The following is a 16,308-nucleotide window of genomic DNA, read 5'->3' on the forward strand; positions in this document are numbered from 1 at the left end:
GCAGACTTAACCCCATTTATTATAACTGGGCTAATGAGCTGCAAAACAAAGCACCATAAGGCAAGTGTGGCACGGTTTCTGGACGAAGGCAGCCATTTTTTTGTTCTAATCCTGTGCAAGCCTTTTTAAACCAAAGTGCGCGGCAGCCATCGTTGTTTAATGGTAAAGTACAAGCATTCCTGTATAGGCAGAAGCGAAATTTGTGAGATGGTTGTATGAAAGATAACATGGTTCCTAATGAAAAGATATGATACTTTGTTGTATAGAAAATGGGTTTTTAGTTAGTATATCTTTCTAGTGCCTATTGTATCTGCCAGCACTGTAATGTCTATGGGGTCCTGGGATAAATCTTTCTGTAGGACTGTAGGTTTCTCTGACTTTGGCCTGTTACAGGAGTCATCCAGGTTATCCCTCATCCATAGTCACCCTTCAAGCCCAATGTGTCCTTTGGGAGAGACTCAATAAATAAGACTCCACATAGGCTTCAAAGGAGATAAGTAGAGGTTTTGGACAGGGGTGGCGCTGTTTTAAAAGAAAAAAACCACAATTTTGTAAGCCTTAAAGGGGTAGTCCAGTGGTGAAAAACTTATCCCTTATCCTAAGGATAGGGGATAAGTTTGAGATCACAGGGGGTCCGACAGCTGGGGCCCCCTGCGATTTCTCTATACGGGGGCCAGGCTCTCCGGCCAGATAGCGGGTGTCGACCCCCGCACGAAGCGGCGGCCGATACGCCCCCTCAATACATCTCTATGGCAGAGCCGGAGATTGCCGAAGACAGCGCTTCGGCTCTGCTATAGAGTTGTATTGAGGGGGCGTGTCGGCCGCCGCTTCGTGCGGAGGTCGACACGCCCCCTTCCCGCGGGCTGTCGGGGCTCCGTACAGGAGATCGCAGGGGGCCCCAGCGGTCGGACCCCCCGCAATCTCAAACTTATCCCCTATCCTTAGGATAGGGGATAACTTGTTCACCACTGGACTACTCCTTTAACAACCCCAAAATATTTTATATATTTTTTATTTTATTTTGTGGTTTTATATACACCAGCTATGTTCCAGGTTGAATCTTCTGTTTGTTTTTTTTCCCTCTGTATTATTGGTGACAGGTAACTGATCCTGGATATTTTATATATTTTTTGCATTATTGTAGTTTCTTTCCAATAAAATACAGGGGGTGGAGAGGGATTCTCCAGGGTGCAGAGAGAGAATTCACATAACCTTAAGTTTGCACATGTTGTTAGGGAAAGTATTTCTGTTCCAAAAGGTGTATTTATTTTTTATTTTTATTAAAATCTGCTTAATATGGCAGAAATAGTGAAATGTATTCATTCTTGTGCTGCCAAGCCAGCTTGTCTAAATTCTCTTCATATCTCAGTTTAAGTTTGTTTGTCCCATAAACCTAAAATACTAAAATATAAAAGGCTAATTCGTACGTCTATACTATGGCTGCCAGTAAGCGCGGTTGTAATATAGAAATGTCTGTATTCTGTTTATAGGAATTCAACCTAATGGGGTTGAACAGGATTGTGTTAAAAAAAAAAAAAAAAAAATCATGGCTGCCTAAAAGATAGCACCACCCATGTGGACAGGTTTTGTGGGGTATTGCAGCTCGGCCCCATTAGCTTCAATGGAGCTAAACTGAAATGCTAAACACAACCCGTGGACAGATAAGTAATATGAAGACTGACTTCCAGGAACAACTTTAGAAGAAAGGATTGGTTTGCTAGAGATCAACAGTCTGACAGGCCCAGAAGACAGGAGTAATCTGAGACAGTGGTTGCTAGGGACCATAGTCTGACAGACCCAGAAGAAAGGAGTAATCGGAGACAGTGGTTGCTAGGCACCATAGTCTGACAGGCCCAGAAGACAGGAGTAATCTGAGACAGTGGTTGCTAGGCACCATAGTCTGACAGACCCAGAAGACAGGAGTAATCGGAGACAGTGGTTGCTAGGGACCATAGTCTGACAGGCCCAGAAGACAAGAGTAATCTGAGACAGTGGTTGCTAGGCACCATAGTCTGACAGACCCAGAAGACAGGAGTAATCGGAGACAGTGGTTGCTAGGGACCATAGTCTGACAGGCCCAGAAGACAAGAGTAATCTGAAACAATGGTTGCTAGGCTAATGCAGCCTGACAACCCAATATAAAAGACTCTTAAATGGCAAATCCATAGCAACCAGGTGAAAAGAAAAAAGGATCTTGGCAGCAGGCCATTCTGTGTGTCAGCCTGAAGAAACATTGTGGGCAAAAAATATAGAGCGGGTTATGTCTAGAGCAGGGTCTGAAAGGGCCATGCCAGAAACGGGCATACAAGAAACCAAAGAGTATTGGGAAAACGTATCAATACCCATGCAGAGGGAAAGTGGAGCCCATAGCAACCGGAGTCCCTCTTTAATTTTTTAAAAAGGCCTTTGAAAAATGAAAGACGCAATCTGGTTGCTATGGGCAACTGCACCACCAACTACACAGGTTTTCATAAATCTTACTCAAAATATCAAGCCTTACTACCCTTTGCCTTCTATTATACATAACCCCATTGTTCTACTAACCTTATCTTAATATATTATGTTTATTTAAGAGATTTGGAATTTTTTTTTTTATGTTCTTGTTTTTTTTTTTTAGCACTTTAAGCAAAACTTTACTATTTCTTAGCACTTTTTAAAGATTTGAGGAGGTGACCGAGGCCGAAGCCGCCAAAAGGGGCTTACTATAGAAAAGTGTTGTGTTCTGGGTTTTCTATTCTATAAATTATTGCACAAAGCGGGAAGGACTTCATTTTTGACGGAAGAATTATTTAATTTTTTGAATGTGTGCATTTTTTTATTGTCAAACAAAATGAGAAATTAAATATTTTCAACAAATTGTGTATTGTAATATTGTATGCTGGGAGGAGAGCATCGTAAAGACGTGTGGAAACTTATAGGCCAGTATTTTCCAAACGTTGTGCCTCCTGCTGTTGCAAAACTACAACTTCCAGCATGCCCAGACAGCCTTTGGCTGTCTGGGCATGTTAGGAGTTGTAGTTTTGCAACAGCTGGAGGCACACTGTTTGGGAAACCATGGTATAGTGCAGGACCTCCGCCCCAGCAAAGGTGCACAACTGCACTTGGGGTTGAGCACTTTGTATCACCTTAGATCACATCAATGTAAGTGTTTGAAACCATGGTATACGCTGCTGTTTTGGCATAAACATTTCCAACCATGGTTGTTAGATATAGCAGGGTGAAGAACAAGGCTGTAGGCTTCTACCCCTGTCCGGCTGCTTGATGTGACCGAATGCTGGACACTGGCTCCGTACGATTGAGCAGCTTCACCCGGCTGTATCTAACAATTGAGAGGATCTTATGATTGAGACTAGAGATGAGCGAACTTACAGTAAATTCGATTCGTCACGAACGTCTCGGCTCGGCAGTTGATGACTTATCCTGCATAAATTAGTTCAGCTTTCAGGTGCTCCGGTGGGCTGGAAAAGGGGGATACAGTCCTAGGAAAGAGTCTCCTAGGACTGTATCCACCTTTTCCAGCCCACCGGAGCACCGGAAAGCTGAACTAATTTATGCAGGAAAAGTCATCAACTGCCGAGCCGAGAAGTTCGTGACGAATCGAATTTACTGTAAGTTCGGTCATCTCTAATCGAGACCCTGACTGATCTTAAGTTTTGACGTGTCTGTGCAATGTGCCATGCTTAAAGGGGTTATCCAGGAAAAAACTTTTTGTTTTAGATATCAACTGGCTCCAGAAAGTTAAACAGATTTGTAAATTTCTTCTATTAAAAAAATCTTAATCCTTTCAGTACTTATGAGCTTCTGAAGTTAAGGTTGTTCTTTTCTGTCTAAGTGCTCCCTGATGACACCTGTCTCGGGAACCGCCCAGTTTAGAAGCAAATCCCCATAGCAAACTTCTTCTGGACGGTTCCCGAGACACGTGTCATCAGAGAGCACTTAGACAGAAAAGAACAACCTTAACTTCAGAAGCTCATACGTACTGAAAGGATTAAGATTTTTTTAATAGAAGTAATTTACAAATCTGTTAAATTTTCTGGAGCCAGTTGATATGTATAAAAAAAAAGCCATTCATTGTCTATGGGAGCGCAGGAGATACAATGGACTCTGGTATATCTGTTGCTCCTATAGCCAACGAATGGAGGGCATGGCGTGTGCTGCGCGCTCCAGTCAGCGGGAAACAAAGCAGGGGGCTCTGTTCTAGAGATCACAGGGTATCCCCTCCACTACTACATTAGACACTTAAAGGGGTACTCCCGTGGAAAACTTTTTTTTTTAAATCAACTGTTGCCAGAAAGTTAAACAGATTTGTAAATTACTTCTATAAAAAAAATCTTAATCCTTCCAGTACTTTTTAGGGGCTATATACTACAGAAGAAATGTTTATCTTTTTAGATTTCTCTGATGTCATGACCACAGTGCTCTCTGCTGACCTCTGCTGTCCATTTTAAGAACTGTCCAGAGCAGAAGAAAACTCATAGCAAATATATGCTGCTCTGGACAGTTCCTAAAATGGATAGCAGAGGTCAGCAGAGAGCACTGTGGTCATGAGATCAGAGAAATCTAAAAAGATGAGCATTTCCACTGTAGTATACAGCCCCTAAAAAGTACTGGAAGGGTTAAGATTTTTAAATAGAAGTAATTTACAAATCTGATTAACTTTCTGGCACCAGTTGATTTAAAAAAATAAATAAATAAGTTTTCCACAGGAGTACCCCTTTAAAGGGTTTATTCACCATATTCACTTACCTGGCAGGCAGTAATGGACATGCTTAGGAAGGATCTGCACTTGTCTAGGGGCTAAATGGCTATGTTGTGAGATTACCATAAAACTGTGGCTAGCTTTTTGTGTACTGGGTATTTCCTGTTCGATTTCGTTCTCTCAAACTAAACATCTCATAGGGGAAATTAATAAAAACTTGTCCAGAGGAAAAGTTGCCCATAGCAACCAATCAGCTCGCTACTTTCATTTTTAACAAGGCCTCTGCAAAATTAAAGAAGCGATCTGATCTTGCACAGGTTTTGATAAATCTCCCCCATAGTTCCTTGTTAGTGTGAGGTCACTTTCCTCCCTCCCCCACATCAGCCACCCCACCCATTGAAACTCAAATGAGCTGCATTCCATTCAAAAGACCAGTGTTTTCTATCCAGGGTGCCTCCAGCTGTTGTGTGAATACAATTATTTGCAGAATGATCTCCCACCCACCCACCCAGCGGCCTCTCCACCCATTGAAGCAGGACGGGCTCCCTTTGCACACCTGACTAGTGATGTTGTCACGTCTCGGCTGCACTGCAACTTGGAAGTACCTGAGACCTGAGTCATTTTGTATGCTATTAAAAATTATTAGGGCGAAAAGCACAGAAGAATTTGCGAGACCATCATGAAACACAGGTACAGACACTATATTATGAACTACACTAACTGTAGCATAGTCAAATAAAAAAATTCCTGGAATACCTCTTTAACAGGAGACCCCTTTTTTTTTCTTTTTTTCTTTTCAGTGCTGAAATACCCCGGTAAGCATTAACATGGTTCCCTATCAAAGAACGGTCACCCCCTGACAAAGGTTTGCGCTGAAATGTACGTTGGGTTGGTGTCCCTCGTGTCCTGACTTCATCTGTGTAATGCACTGATTTATTGGGTCATGCAGGGCGATGATGTATGTCCCCGATGGCTTCCTGACTAATGAAATGAACCAAGTGGCTCAAGTACCAGCGTGTCCTTCAGGTGAAAGAACATCCAATTGACCACTAAACTGGTGTCTGGACTGTTCTTCACGAACCGCAACGCATCGTGTTCAAGGGGCACATATATACACATGACCAGGTGGACATCACTGGTTTCGTGGTTGCAGTATACCCACGATCATAGTAGGGTATGTTATGTGTCTGCTCGGGGACAAATACCAGAATGGACTTTCTTTTATACCTATCTGACCAATTTACCATCCGGTTACTATATTTACTGTCAGGTTAGGCTTATCTCCCTGTCCTTGTGCTTCTATCTTCACCTGCTTCTTGTAGACCAGTGTATACAGCTGCCAGGACATAAATAACATGGTGACCTTTGAGACTTTCATTGTATTCTAAGGCGCAGCTATTTCTTTTGCACCTGCCTGATTTATTTGTACAGAATGGTATACGCAATGCCAAGAAGGTGCCCTACAGGTCGTCGTTCTATAGTCGCAATCAAATGCTTTCTATTTGTCAGTGTTAGACATTTTACACGACGCAATTCTTACTATGGTAGACAAGTGGGCCAGACAAACACTTTTATGGATGAATAACACAGATATTTTGGTTAAGAATCTACAGAACAAATTACATTTGCATCTATATAAAAGGACAGGGGATAAGATGTCTGATTGTGGGGGTCCTGCGATCTCGGCATGCGGCACCTTAGACATCCGGTGCATGGAGCAAACTTCGCTCCGTGCCGGATGACTGGTGATGCGGGGTGGAGGCTTGTGACGTCATGGCTAGAGATGAGCGAACTTACAGTAAATTTGATTCGTCACGAACTTCTCGGCTCGGCAGTTGATGACTTATCCTGCGTAAATTAGTTCAGCCTTCAGGTGCTCCGGTGGGCTGGAAAAGGTGGATACATTCCTAGGAAAGAGTCTCCTTGGACTGTATCCACCTTTTCCAGCCCACCGGAGCACCGTAAAGCTGAACTAATTTATGCAGGAAAAGTCCAACTGCTGAGCCGAGAAGTTCGTGACGAATCAAATTTACTGTAAGTTCGCTCATCTCTAGTCATGGCCATGCCCCCTGAATGCATGTCTATGGGAGGGGGCGTGACAGCACGAGCGGGGCGCAGCTGTGACGTCACGAGCCTCCGGTGCTCCACCTGACTCTCTAAACGAACGCCAGGTGCAAGGGAGATCCCGGGGGTCCCCAGCAGCGGGACCCCTGCGATCTGACATCTTATCCTTTGGATAGGGGATAAGAATTCTAGGGGAAGAGTACCCCTTTAAGGTATTATTTTGGAGGTGTCATGAATGTGAAGTCACATTTATAGTTATGAGAATCCTTTTAATGCATACCAATAAATAATTGTTTTTAAACTTGATTTAAACAAGGGTCTAATAGGGCTGTGATATCAAACTTTAATTGGCCTTTTGAGTTATATTTATAGTTTTTTTGCTGCTAGAAAATTCTCTTATGCAAGGCCTATTTTCTTGAACAACTTCCCTCTTACTTGGCCCAGGTCTGACGCATCGTCCTAGGGGAATCCAAGTGAGGAATTCCTTCCATAGATAGATGACTGACCCAGGAGAGTAGGCCTGTGTCGCCCAGTCTGTGTGTAATGGAGACCCCAGAAACTCTGGGGGAGATTTATCAAAACCTGTCCAGAGGAAAAGTTGCTGAGTTGCCCATAGCAACCAATCAGATCGCTTCTTTCATTTTTAACAAGGCCTCTGCAAAATGAAAGAAGCAATCTGATTGGTTGCTATGGGCAATTGGGCAACTTTTCTGGACGGGTTTTGATGAATCTCCCCCTTTGTCTCCAACGCTACCACTTTCTTCTATCCTGTCGGCGGGTCTTGACTAGGTGAACTATAGCTTGTAATCCTCTCTGTTCTCTGGTTCGGGTAAACCAGGGCTTAAAGGGGTACTCCAATGGAAAACAATTTTTTTTTTTTTTTATCAACTGTTGCCAGAAAGTTAAACAGATTTGTAAATTACTTCTATTTTTTTTTCTTAATTTCTTTTCTGTCTGACCACAGTGCTCTCTGCTGACACCTCTGTCCATGTCAGGAACTGTCCAGAGCAGGAGAGGTTTGCTATAGGGATTTGCTTGTACTCTGGACAGTTCCTAACATGGACAGAGGTGTCAGCAGAGAGCACTGTGGTCAGACAGAAAAGAAATTCAAAAAGAAAAGAACTTCCTGGGGAGCATACAACAGCTGATAAGTACTGGAAAGATTAAGATTTTTAAATAGAAGTAATTTACGAATCTGTTTCACTATCTGGCACCAGTTGATTTAAAAAAAAATGTTTTCCTCTGGAGTACCCCTTTAAATTCCCTCCCACTAACTTTTTTCTTTTCTAAGAGTCTATGCACACTATGGAACAGTGGTGGATCCAGAGTCTAGTCTTGGAAGGGGCCCTATCAGGCTATATTCACACCGAGGGAATGTCCACATGGAAAATCCTATATATATTACACATAATATAGTGGCAGGAGGGGTCCCTCGGGGGATCCGACACTGCTTTGGGATTGTGTTGTCCCGGTCCCGCATCTGATGCAGCACCTGTATGTTTGTGGGTCCCCATAGCCAGAGTCCCTAGGACGTAGGGATCCCCGTTCTATAGTCTGCCTTTGTCACCCCTATCTCATATAGTAAATCAATAGTTTATTCAAGCTTAATGTAAATAGACTGATATACCTGTAAATAAAGGGTTAATTACCTGTTCCATAGCGTTGCAGGACCTGCGGGTAACGTGACTAGGTAAACTCTATGGTATTCTGCATAAGGACCGTTGGAGGCCCTGTGACGTAAGCAATCCCATTACTCTCTGTAATGGTGATTGACAGATGTTCGGACCAATCAGATTCACCCCGCCCCCTGCCCATATAAGGGAGCAGTGAACATGTTTTCTCTCTCTTGTTCCTGCGCAGCCAAGCAGTAAGGATCGCTCTCTTGTTCCTTGGCTGTCAACTGATCAACACCTGCGCAGCCATTCTCGCAGTGAGTTAGGCCTGACCCTTGCGGCGACGGCTGATTAATACTGAAACTAGAGAGTATCAATCCCCAGACACTCTGCAGCATCACCGGACCTAATATAACCCCTAAATCCGGACAGATCTGCAATATCTGCCCTAAATTAAGAGACTTTAATTTAACTCAAGGTCCGCAACAACTGCCAGTCACTACGCAATACAAGGACTGTAAATTAGACTGTTACTGTGTCTTGGATGTACCGCAAGCACTTAAGTAAAATCTGTTCAAGTTCAATCTCCTTGTGGACCTTCATTCATTTTATGCACCTATCGTTCCTAGGTAGGGCGGCGATAGGCCGGAGTATCACCTCAGCATACCAGCCCTCAGCCTGGCGTCACGAACTCTAGAGTTAACATTAACCCCTTATCTACCTAAACCATACCACCACTACCATACACCCCCCCCCCAAGGGCTACCACAGAATCTTCGGCCGGAAAAATTTAAGCGAAGATCGCAAGGGTGCCCGGCACCATTGACGTGCTAGCGCAGCAGCTGGCAATGCATTCCGATTTGCTCCGCCAATGAAATTCCGTAGTGTGCACTGTGCAGCAGAATCCGATTGACATCAATGGGACTCTGCTGAAACAGAATTTCCAAGTGGAATTCCACTTGGAAAATCCGTAGTGTGCATGGGCCCTTAGGCTTCCTATAATAGTCTTTTTATGGAGGCCGCTGTATTGAAAAATAGCCACAAGATGGCAGTGTTTCCTACTTGTGTGCCTGCAGCAACAAGGTGTTTGTGTGTGACTAAAGTCATCTGACGCTCAACCCCTAGACCAGTGTTTCCCAACCAATGTGCCTCCAGCTGTTGCAAAACTACAACTCTCAGCATGCCCGGACAGCCTTCGGCTGTCCGGGCATGCTAGGAATTGTAGTTTTGCAACAGCTGGAGGCATCCTGGTTGAGAAACACTGGTCCAGACATGTGCTATGCTTTGGGTAAATGGGTAAAACCTAAAGTTTGGTTACAGGCAGAAAAATAAATATGGGCCCATATCTGTGTGATTTAAAAATCTGGTCATTCGCTAAGATCTTGCAAATTTTCTTTTTAATGACTCATGGCTTGTCTTTATTGTGATAAAAACCAAAGAATAACGCGTTTCAAGGCTGGAAGAAGCTCCATTTTGCCATATGTGCATTTGAGGAAGAGACGTCTTTCAGCCACAAAATGCGTTATGCTTTGACCTCAACTCATTATGTGCAAAACCAACGTTTTCAGTCAGATGGCTAAATCTGGGCCATGGTCTTTATTGTGGTATAATCCAAAGTATAACGCGTTTCAAGGCTGTGTGTCTCTCCCCAGGGCTGGTGCAAGGATTTTTGCCACCCTAGGCTAAAGCTAATTTGACTCCTCCCATTGACCCGCTCCACCTTACTACTGGGGTGACACACTGTAACAAACACCCTCCTCATGTAATCACCTTACTACTGGGGTGACACACTGTAACAAACCTCCTGCTCATGCAATCTCCTTACTTCTGGGGTGACACACTGTGGCAAACACCCTCCTCATGTAATCTCCTTACTTCTGAGGTGACACACTGTAACAAACCACCTCCTCATGTTATCTCCTTACTACTGGGGTGAAACACTGTAACAAACCCCCTCCTCATGCAATCTCCTTACTACTGGGGTGACACACTGTAACAAACCCCCTTCCCATGTAAACTCCTTACTACTGGGGTGACGCACTGTAACAAACCTCTTCCTCATGTAATCTCCTTACTACTTGGGTGACACACTGTAACAAACCTCCTCTTCATGTAATCTCCTTACTACTGGGGTGACACACTGTAACAAACCTCCTCCTCATGTAATCGCCTTACTACTGGGGTGACACACTGTAACAAACCTCCTCCTCATGTAATCGCCTTACTACTGGGGTGACACACTGTAACAAACCTCCTCCTCATGTAATCGCCTTACTACTGGGGTGACACACTGTAACAAACCTCCTCCTCATGTAATCACCTTACTACTGGGGTGACACACTGTAACAAACCCCCTCCTCATGTAATCACCTTACTACTGGGTTGATACGCTGTAACAAACCCACTCCTCATGTAATTATCTTACTACTGGGGGACAGTTTTGCTTCTGTCAGGAACTGGAGAAACGTTTTTTTGGAGGACAAACAGCACCCCTAACAAGAAGACGCTCTAGGTGGCTGACTATTTTGCCTATAGGTGGAGCCGGCCTTGTCCCCCCCCCCAACCCCCTTACTATGCACAATATCCAATATTACCATCCAAAACAGTAACCAGCAATGTTCCCGGAAACACCTTTTCTGCCCCTTCACAGTTAAAGGGGTACTCCACTGGAAAAAATTTTTTTACTTCTATTAAAAAATCTTAATCCTTCCCGTACTTTTCATCTGCTGTATGCTCCACAGGAAGTTCTTTTCTTTTTTAATTTCTTTCCACCCTGACCACAGTGCTCTCTGCTGACACCTCTGTCCATTTTAGGAACTGCCCAGCAACTGAGCAAATCCCCATAGCAAACATATCCTTTTCTGGACAGTTCCTGACATGGACAGAGGTGTTAGCAGAGAGCACTGTGGTCAGACTGGAAAGAAATTGAAAAAGAATACAACTTCCTGTGGAGCATACAGCAGCTGATAAGTACTGGAAGGATTAAGATTTTTAACAGAAGTAATTTACAAATCTGTTTAACTTTCTGTCATCAGTTGATTTAAAAAATTTTTTTTTCCAGTGGAGTACTCCTTTAAAATCCCTCTTGGGTGCATTCTTGTATTACACCAACACTTGACAACCCGGTGTCCTGTATCCCGTGTACTGTAATTGGTGTTTTTCCGTGAAAAGGCCGGAACAATGACTTTTTCTGAAGAAAGTCAGAAACAAAGCTTTAAGGTGTTAAGACGGCACAAGAAAAGGCCCAGATCAAAGGGAAAGGGTCAGAATGCCATAAAAGGGAGCAGACTGTTCGTTAAACTTTAGCACCTCCAGCAAAGAGCGCCATTATACTCGCACATTAGATTACGTGAAAAGACGGCGATTCTTTATGTAACTCAATCAATGCTGGCGGCTGCCTCTGCCCCCCTGCGCACCTGCCTGCTTAATCTTTGCAGGTTGATAGGTAAGCGCAGAACTCTGGGTAGGCAGACACATACCCTTTCGAATTTTTGGGAAAAAGATGTTTTCATATGGCATCGATTTATTTACAAGACCATGAGATTGACGCGAATTGCGGTGAATGTGTTAAACGTTCTGCACGTGTTAGAGACTTAATTTGCCACCTCATTGTTGGGGAACTAGTCTTCCCCCAATATCCAAATGTTTGTCTTGAACAGGGTTTCCCAACTAGGGTGCCTCCTGCTGTTGCAAAACTACAACTCCCAGCATGCCCGGACAGCTAATTTCTATTTGGCTGTTGTTTACCAAGCAGACTTTCCCAACCAGTTTTGCTCCAGCTGTTGCAAAGCTACAACTCCCAGCATGCCCGGACAGCCGTTGGCTGTCCGGGCATGCTGGGAGTTGTAGTTTCGCAACAGCTGGAGAACCGCACCTTGGACACCTAGGGAGATTTATCAAAACCTGTCCAGAGGTAAAAGTTGCTGAGTTGCCCATAGCAACCAATCAGATTTCTTCTTTCATTTTTGAAAAGGCCTGTGAAAAATGAAAGTAGTGATCTGATTGGTTGCTATGGGCAACTCAGCAAATTTTCCTCTGGACAGGTTTTGATAAATCTCCCCCCTAGGGTGTTAGGCTGGGTTCACACCTCGTTTTGTACTTACGGTTCCCGTATACGGCTGGGAGGAGGGGTGGGCGGGGCTTAATCGTGGCGCCCGCACTCAGCCGTATTTGGGAACCGTATTTAATGCATGTCTATGAGCTGACCGGAGTGAACCGCAGCCTCCGGTCGGCTGCTTTTTCGGCCGTATGCGGTTTCCCGACCATAGGCAAAAACGCGGTCGACCACGTTTTTGCCTGCGTTCGGGAAACCGCATACGGCCGAAAACGCAGCCGACCGGAGGCTGCGGTTCACTCCGGTCAGCTCATAGACATGCATTAAATACAGTTCCCCTATAAATACGGGCTCCGCGATTAAGCCCCGCCCATTCCTCCTCCCAGCCGTATACGGGAGCCGTAAGTACAAAACGAGGTGTGAACACAGCCTAAGACAGTACGGGGGTTATTTATTAAAACCCTGTGTATAAGAAAAATAGTGCAGTTGCCCATAGCAACCAATTAGATCGCTTCTTTCATTTTTCCAGAAGCCTTTTTAAAAGTGAAAGAAGCGATCTGATTGGTTGCTATGGGCAACTGCTCCACTCTTCCTCTACACAGGTTTGGATGAATCTCCCCCTATTTCCCAATCAGTGTTGCTCCAACTGTCTCAAAACCACAACTCCCAGTAGCCATTGGATATCTGGGCATGCTGGGAGTTGTAGTTTTTGCAACAGCTGGATGCACCTTGGTTGGGAAACTCTGGCAAACATTACCATTTGAGAGGGGGGGGGGGGGCGTACATTCAGGGGTACAGTTTTCCTCTGTTCAGGGTCTCAGTGGTCAGACTGCAACGGAACAGCTTGTTCTCCTCTTTCCTATAGGAAGGGGTACTCCGGATAAAGATGTTCTCAAAACAACTGGCTCCAGAATGTTAAACAGATTTGTAAATGACTTCTATATAAAAATGTTATTCATTCCAGTACTTATCAGCTGCTGTATGCCCCAGAGGAAGTTGTGTAGTTCTTTCCAATCTGATCACAGTGCTCTCTGCTGCCACCTCTGTCTGTCAAGAACTGTCCAGAGCAGGAGAGGTTTGCTATGGGGGATTTGCTTCAATTCTGGACAGTTCCTAATACAGACAGAGGTGGCAGCAGAGAGCACTGTGGTCAGACAGAAAAGAACAATTCAACTTCTTCTGAAGCATACAGAAGCTGATAAGTACTGGAAGGATTAAGATTTTAAAATAGAAGACATTTACAAATCTGTATAACTTTCTGGCACCAGTTTCCCCTCTGGAGTACCCCTTCAATTATTGGAGATGGAAATACCCTTTCTTAGTGGATAAGGAAGTATTACTTTACTGAGAGTAGTGGATGCATGGAATAGCCTTCCTTCAAAAGTGGTATCTGCAGATACAGTAAAGTAGTTTGAGCATGTATGGGATAGGCATAAGGCTATCCTTTATATAATATAGAGATAGGCATAAGGCTATCCTTCATATAAGCTGGAGATATGCATAAGGATATCCTTCATATAAGATAGAGATAGGTATAAGGCTATCCTTCATATAAGATAGGGATAGGCATAAGGATATCCTTGCTAATATGCTCAAAAAAATAGGGTCCTGTACAAGACCTGTAATTATTCCCTCTTAGCCTGAAAACAATAGTGTATCAGCAGCTGACCATAACCAGTGCAAGAGGTGCCTAAAATATACCTTTTATTATTAATTATTAAAATGACAAAGCAAATAGTGTGTATCAAGTGCTCGCATTCTGGTTTATATATATTAAAAAAAAAATCTGTTAAAAGATAAATATATCAGACCAGGAGTGCTACATTAGTCTCACAAAAGCTCATCCAAGATCTGTTTGAATGACTCAATAAGGTCGTTATGCAATAATCACTCCCTCAGTCATCCATCACTGGTGACTGGCTCACCAATAAGATAGGGATATGTATAGGGCTATCCTTCATATAAGATAGGGAGAGGCATAAGGCCATTCTTCATATAAGATAGGGATAGTCATAAGGCTATCCTTCATATAAGATAGAGATAGGCATAAGGCTATCCTTCATATAAGATAGGGATAGGCACAAGGCTATCCTTCATATAAAATAGGGATAGGCATAAGGCTATCCTTCATATACTATAGGGATAGGCATAAGGCTATCCTTCATATAAGATAGAGATAGGCATAAGGCTATCGTTCATATAAGATAGATATAGGCATAAGTCTATCCTTTATATAAGATAGGGATAGGCATAAGGATATCCTATATATAAGATAGGGCCAGGGACCTTTGCATTCCTTTCCTGGCACTGGAAGTGAGAGGTGGTGCCTGGTAACTATTAAAACCAAGTACACTAAGCGATTGTCTGCGCTAGTGATTGTGTGTCTGTATACAAGAGTGTGAAGTATACAAGTGAGTGTAAGTATAAAAGTGAGAGGGACTTAAAATTAAGGGACTTTAAATTCAGGGAGTTCAATTGAAATATTTGATGTATTTTTTTTTTACTATTATTTTTTGCAATCCCATATCTAGTATGGCCTCCATGTTTGAGTTTGGGTTCATGGAGAACTGGGCCGACTTCGCTGTCGGATACCGGCTCTACAGTAGGGACGGGCTGCACCTCAATTGGGATGGTGCAGCTGTGCTTGGGGAGAAGATGGCTAGAAGGGTGAAGGAGTGTTTAAACTAGGGACTGGGGGGGGAGGGAACCTACAACATAGAGGGGGAAGATAGTGTAGACGGAGAGGGGGGACTTATTAATATACCTGGGAGTGGAGCGGGGGAGGGGTTAGAATAGGTAATAGGGATAGGAGCGGAGGGAGGGGTTAGAATAGTTAATAGTGATCGGCTTCATAGGAAGACAAAACATACACCATTGAATTGCATGTTGACTAATGCCAGAAGTCTGATCAATAAAACAGAGGAACTGGAGTGGTTGATGTCTGAGGAGGATTATGACATAGTGGGTATAACAGAGACTTGGTTGGACGATAGCTGTGACTGGGCGGTCAACATACAGGGATATAGTCTACTCAGGAAGGATCGCACAAAACGGAAAGGGGGGGGGGGAGTTTGTCTTTATGATAAGTCCAGTCTGAGGGCCGCACTGCGGGAGGATATACGGGAGGGAAACGATATTGTGGAGTCATTATGGGTAGAAATATATGGAGATAAAAATAATAAAATTCTGATAGGGGTTTGTTATAAGCCACAAACATAATGGAAGAGGCAGAAGATCAATTACTGAGACAAATAAACAAGGCAGCAAATCAGAATGAGGAGATAATAATGGGGGACCTTACCTATCCTGATATAAATTGGGAGACCGAGACCTGTGAGTCTCATAAAGGAAACAGGTTTCTGACTATAGCTATAGGCAATTATCTGTCCCAAATGGTGCAGGGCCCGACCAGAGGGGGCGCCCTACTGGACTTAATATTAACCAACAGATCTGACAGAGTAACTAATGTGCAAGTAGAAGGACATCTAGGAAATAGTGATCATAATATAATACATTATAACTTGTTCTTCAATAAGAGAATCTCTCGAGGGGACACAAAAACAATGAACTTTACGAAGGCAAAGTTTGATCAACTCAGAGAAGCCCTTAACAATATAAAATGGGATAATGTCCTCAAAAACAAGAATACTGACACTAAATGGGAGACTTTTAAAAATATCTTAAATTCTCACTGTAAGATGTATATACCTTATGGGAATAAAAGGGTCAGGAATAAAAGAAAACCAATATGGATGAATAAAAATGTTAAGGGGGCAATAAACGACAAAAATAAAGCATTTAAACTACTAAAACAGGACGTCAGTGAAGAAGCATTAAAAAGCTATAGAGAAAAATGTAAAAAAAAAAGATAAAAGCCG

The sequence above is a fragment of the Hyla sarda genome, chromosome 6 (assembly GCF_029499605.1).
Source record: "Hyla sarda isolate aHylSar1 chromosome 6, aHylSar1.hap1, whole genome shotgun sequence".
Lineage (NCBI taxonomy): Eukaryota > Metazoa > Chordata > Amphibia > Anura > Hylidae > Hyla > Hyla sarda.